This window comes from Priapulus caudatus, unplaced genomic scaffold (assembly GCF_000485595.1).
Source record: "Priapulus caudatus unplaced genomic scaffold, Priapulus_caudatus-5.0.1 Scaffold774, whole genome shotgun sequence".
Classification (NCBI taxonomy): Eukaryota; Metazoa; Priapulida; class Priapulimorpha; order Priapulimorphida; family Priapulidae; genus Priapulus; species Priapulus caudatus.
Window position 1 is genome coordinate 256,068 of NW_014577835.1, and position 6,288 is coordinate 262,355.

The window sequence follows — 6,288 nt, forward strand, 5'->3', positions numbered from 1 at the left end:
ATCTGTTCTACTTCGCTGTATAGAATTGACATGCATGCACGCGAAATAATACTAGTAATAGGAATGAAGTATATAGTGTGAGAAGGATCTGTTCTACTTCGCTGTATAGAATTGACATGCATGCACGCGAAATAATACTAGTACTAGGAATGAAGTATAGTGTGAGAAGGATCTGTTCTACTTCGCTGTATAGAATTGACATGCACGCACGCGAAATAATACTAGTACTAGGAATGAAGTATAGTGTGAGAAGGATCTGTTCTACTTCGCTGTATAGAATTGACATGCATGCACGCGAAATAATACTAATAGTAGGAATGAAGTATAGTGTGAGAAGGATCTGTTCTACTTCGCTGTATAGAATTGACATGCATGCACGCGAAATAATACTAGTAGTAGGAATGAAGTATAGTGTGAGCAGGATCTGTTCTACTTGAATACACGCCGTGACAACACGGGGGGGGTTTGCTGGCGCCCTCTAGGGAGCGACGGAGCGTGAAGGCGCCGGGCCCGCGTCGCCGCCGCGCCTCACGGACGTTCCGCCATTGTTTTGCACTGTCGGTAAACACAAGAGCAGACACAGGAAGCAGGCGGCGTGTCGCGGGGCCGACGGGCTTTGTTTGACGGTGGCGCCACGGGCTGGAGTCGCTGCGAGCGTGACAAGGATTTGTTAGTGTAGCGTTGTCAGTATCATAGTTGTACCTGTTTGAGGAAGGTGAGCGAGAGGAAGGAAGAAAGAGAAGGGGAGATGTGGGGAGAGGAAGGAAGAAAGAGAAGGGGAGATGTGGGGAGAGGAAGGAAGAAAGAGAAGGGGAGATGTGGGGAGAGGAAGGAAAGAAAAGAGAAGGGAGATGTGGGAGAAACGGAAGAAAGACGAAGGGGAGATGTGGGGAGAGGACAGGAAGAAAACGAGAAGGGAGATGTGGGAGAGGAACAGGAAGAAAAGAGAAGGGAGATAGTGGGGAGAGGAAGAAGAGAGAGAAGGGGAGATGTGGAGGTGAGGAAGGAGATAAGAGAGAAGGCGGGAGATTGTGGCGAAGAGGAAGGGAGAAAGAGAAAGGGGAGATGTGGGAGAGGAAAGGAAGGAAAGAGAAGGGGAGATGTGGGGAGGGAAGGGAGAAGAGAAGGGGAGATGTGGGGGAGAGGAAGGAGAAAGAGAAGGGGAGATGTGCCGGGCCGAAAGGAAGAAAGAGAAGGGAGATGTGCGAGAGGAAGGAGAGCAAAGAGACAAGGGGAGATGTGGGGAGAGGAAGGACAGGAAAAGAGAAGGGGAGATGTGGGGAGAGGAAGGAAGAAAGAGACAGGGGAGATGTGGGCGGAGAGCGGAAGGGAGAAAGAGAAGGGGAGATGTGGCGAGAGGAAAATGAATCAATGAGAATGCTTGAAGCACTAGGAATAGGCGAGGAAGAACCTGATGGGAAGGGGAGAGGAAGCGGGAGTGGATGGAGGGGGGGGGGGGGGGGGGTGGGGGGGTGGAGCCCCTAGAGGAGGAGGAGGCTGGGGAAAGATGGGCGGGATTCTCTACGAAGGATGGAGAGAGCTGGGGAAGATGGGGGAGGCATGAGGGATTCCTAGACAGATGAGGAGGGCTGAGGCGAAGATGATGGGGGAGGCTGAGGGATCCCCTAGAGGATGAGGAGGCTGAGGAAGATGGGCCCCGGATTGAGGAAACAAAACACAAATAGAAGATGAGGAGGCTGAGAAGATGGGGGGAGGCTGAGGGATCGCCCTAGAGGATGAGGAGAGCTAGGGAGAGGACTGAGGGAGCGCCCTAGGATGAGGAGGCTGAGGAAGATGGGGGAGGATGAGGGATCCCCTAGAGGATGAGGAGGCTGAGGAAGATGGGGGAGGATGAGGGAGCCCCTAGAGGATGAGGAGGCTGAGGAAGAGGGGAGGATGGGAGCCCGTAAATCAAAGAGGAGGCTGGGGAAAAGGACCAGAAAAGAGGAGGAGAGAGAGGGGAGGGATGAGTGAAAAAGAGAGCGCGCGGGCGAAAAGAGAAAGAGAGAGAGAGAGAGAGAGAGAGCGCGCGCGAGCAAGAGAAAGAGAGAGAGAGCGAGAGAGCGAGGAGGGGTGCCTCTCCTAGGAAGTGCACACACTCGCCGTCTCAAACTGTTTTCACTGACAACACGCTCGCACAATAAGAGCAACAAACAGCGCTTTGCCGCCGCGGCCTCGCCTGGCTCCTAGGCGTGTGTGCGCTGTCGCTGCACCGGCGGCGCGCGGGCCCCCGAACTCCCCCTCGTCTTCCTGCTTGACCCATTTTGCCCGCCGCCAGGCTAGGGAGGTCGGCGTGTGATTGCGCCTGAAGCGGCGGGTCAGTGTGTGGTCAGGGGGGGTCGGTAAACGCGTCCGAAGGCGGACATCCCCGTTGGCGCGCGTGTGAGCGTGTGCGGCAGTTTCCCATGCTGTTCTGCTCGTAGATTGTTGAGCTGGAAATTCTTGAAGAATCTTGTTAGACTTGCGTTTTATAGCAATGTTAAAGATTGTTAGGGTGTAGTTATTAGTTATTATTGTTAGCTATTAAAAGGAAGAAAAACAAGCAGAATAAGACGAAGAAGAAGAAGAAGAAGAAGAAGAAGAAGGAAGAAGAAAGAAGAAGAAGAAAGAAGAAGAAGAAGAAGAAGAAGAAGAAGAAGAAAAGAAGAAGAAAAGAAGAAGAAGAAGACAAGAAGAAGAAGAAGAAGAAGTAAGACGAAGAAAGAAGAACGAAAGACCGAAGAGATGGCGATGGAGAAGGCGAGGCGAAGACGAAGGCCGAACGAGCGGAAGACGAAGACGAAGACGAAGACAAGACGAAGAAAAAGAAATCGAAATAGACAAAGAAAAAACCCACGTAGTAGAAGAAGACTTCCACACTTATTGACATCTGTCTATAGCAATGTCCTCAGCTTCCCTCCCTGTCGGCACCGCGGCGAATCTATTCCGAATAAGAATGAGATTTCGTTTATTGATTCCGTACGAAATCGCGAGATGTTTTCGCGTTGCGCAAGGTCTGGCTTATCCCCCGGCGTGGGCTGGGCTGGCACGGCAACGCTATAGAATGGCAACACGACACACACACACAAATTCACACACGCGACGCACGCACCTCACGCACGCCACCACCGCACACACACACAATCGCAGCCCATACATACGCCACAACACGCACGCAGCACACACACGCACTACTACGCACGCCACAACGGCACCACACATACACCACACACAGCATACACACACACATACACACACACAACGCGCCGCCCACACACACAGTGCCTCACAGACACACACACACACCACTCCACACACACACACACGCCCACACCACACCATCCAGCACACAACACAACACACCAGCGTTGCGCACACATACACACACACGTGTTCGCGCACACACAATACGATCCCCAACACACGCACACACCACTATACACACACACACAGACCACGAAAAAACGGGTAGCCATTACAACACACCTACACACACACAGAGACACAACTCACGACGCGCACACAGCACCCACACACACACACAACACACACACCAACACGCACAACCCCAATACACACATACACACATACCCCGATACACAGAGCACAGCCACACCAGTGTCGGTCACGCACGACACACACACACAGACACACACACTGGGCTCCGTGCACACACGCAGCGGAGCCCGCGCACACACATCACACACACCACACACATTCACACACACACACACACAAACACACATGCGCACACACATACGGGACGCGATGAAGACAGCGTTTTTTGCGCGTGCGTGCGTGCCTTGTGTGTGCCATGTGTGTGGTGAGTGCCGTGCGTGCGTGCGTGCGTGCGTTCTCTGTATGTGGCGTGCGCTGCCGTGGTGGCGCGTTGTCGGTGGGGTCGTTCCGTCACGTGCGTCCGCCCAGCAGCATGTCGCACGCGTCCGTATTGTAATGCCATCGATCCGGTGGCAACATATACACACTGAGTGTGTGTGTGTGTGTGTTGTTGTGTGTGTGTTGTGTGTGTCGTGTGTGTGAGTGTGTGTGTGTGTGGTGTGTGGATGGGTGGTGTGTGTGTGAGTTCACACGCTGTGACGTGTGTGGTGCTGTGTGTGTGTGTGCCGTGTGGCCGTGTGCGTGTGGCGTGTGCGTGTGCGTGGTTGCGTGTGCGTGGGTGCGTGCGTGCGTGCGCTGCCGTGGCGTGCGTTGAAGTGCGTGTGCGTGCGTGTGCCGTGCGTGGCGTGTGTCGTGTAGCCGAGAGATAGAGATAGAGACAGTGACGATGCAGGACCGAGGCGAGAGAGGGGGATAGATACGAGAGAGGAGGGGGTGCGAAGGAAACGGGAAGGGGGGAAAGAAAAGAGGAGCGCGCGATAAGAACGCAAGAGAGAAACACAAAATGGCGTTCGCAGAGAAGGAGAGAAAGAGCAGAGGCAGAGAGAGAGAGAGAGAGCGAGAACAGAAAAGGAAGAGAGAGGAGAGAGAGAAGAGAGAGGGAGAGATAGAGAGAGAGAGAGAGAGGAGAGGAGAGAAGGAGAGAGAGAAGAAAAAGCCCGAGAGGAGACCGGTGCCCATGCCCCGTCCTCGCTGTCGCCAGCTGTAGCGATAACACAAACAAATCAGCGGAGTGAAACTAGGCAAGTCGCTTGCCGGGGCGAAGGCCGGGCGGCGCCAGGTAAGGGCTGGCGGGGAGCGAGCAATGTGGCTCATCACATGTGGGCTCGGAGCATAATAAAGGCGCGCGCATGTCCTCCCCTCCTCCTCGTCATCGACCCTCCTCCTCGGCTCCCTCGCCGCCGTGCGCTCCTCCTCCTCTTGCCCTTCCTCGGCAGCTGGAGGGGTCAACGGGGGTGGCCGCGGTGGCATGCTGCATGAAGGCAGTCGACTGCGAAAAAGTTTAGATAGGAGCGCGACTGTAAAAGAAAACTGTAAACGACGATAACCCATACAGCGCACGCGACGCACCGCACGAACACACATCGTAATAACCAACGCACGGCACGTCACTCTGCGAGCGCACGCGACGCACGCACCCAGCGCGACCGCACGCACGCCACGCACCGAACGCACACATGTATACACAACGCACGCACCACGGCCACAATCACAAACAAACAAACACACACACCGTGGGGGCTTATTCGCACGGGATATTAAAAACTAGGGAAGGAAGAGGGGGAGACGATGGAAGGAAGAGAGAGGAGAAAGAGGAAGGAAGAGAGAGGAAATGAAAAGGGAATGAAGACGGAGCAGGAGGAAGAACGCGAGAAAGAGAGGAAGGGAAGAGAAGAGGAAAGTAGCATAAAAAAATACTATGATAAGGAAGACGTGAGCAGATCGTGAGCAGGAAGAGTGCGAGGGAGAAGGAAGAGATGCGAGGGGAGAAGGAAGTAGTGCGAGGGGAGAAGGGAAGAGTGCGAGGGAGGAAGGAAGAGTGCGAGGCGGAGAAGGAAGACGTGCGAAAGGGGAGAAGGAAGAGTGCGAGGGGAGAAGGAAGAGTGCGAGGGGAGAAGGAAGAGTGCGAGGGGAGAAGGAAGAGTGCGAGGGGAGAAGGAAGCGGCGGGAAAGAAAGAGAAGGAGAGGAGAAGAAGATGCGAGGGGAGAAGTGAAGAGTGCGAGGGAGAAGGAAGAGTGCGAGGGGAGAAGAGAAGTGCGAGGGGAGAAGGAAAGAGTGGCGAGGGAAAAGGAAGAGGGCGAGGGGAGAAGGAAAGAAGTGCGAGGGGAGAAAGGAAGAGTGCGAGGGGAGAAGGAAGAGTGCGAGGGGAGAAGGAAGAGTGCGAGGGGAGAAGGAAGAGTGCGAGGGGAGAAGGAAGAGTGCGAGGGGAAAGAAGAGAAGAGGCGAGGGGAGAAGGAAGAGCGCGAGGGGAGAAGGAAGAGTGCGAGGAACGGAAGAGTGCGAGGGGAAGAAGGAAGAGGTGCGAGGGGCCAGAAGGAAGAGAAACAAGGAATCGGCAAATATAGAGGAAAAATGAGGAAGGTCGAGGATGAAAACAGGTTGACGGAGCTATATGACAGAACATATGAAACAGGCATGAGCTAGTGTATATACAATATAGTACTATACAACTTAAAAGTATATATATACACACACTTAGTATATTAGTATATATTATTTATATTATAATAATATATAATATAATAATATATTATATTATAATAATATATAACAACATTTTTTATTAGCGAAAAAATAAATATCAGACACATACAAAACAATTAAATAAAGATAAATAAGACAATAAACATTACAAAGAAAAAATTTTAAAAAATAAGATTACAAAATAATAAAAAATTATTAACAAAAAT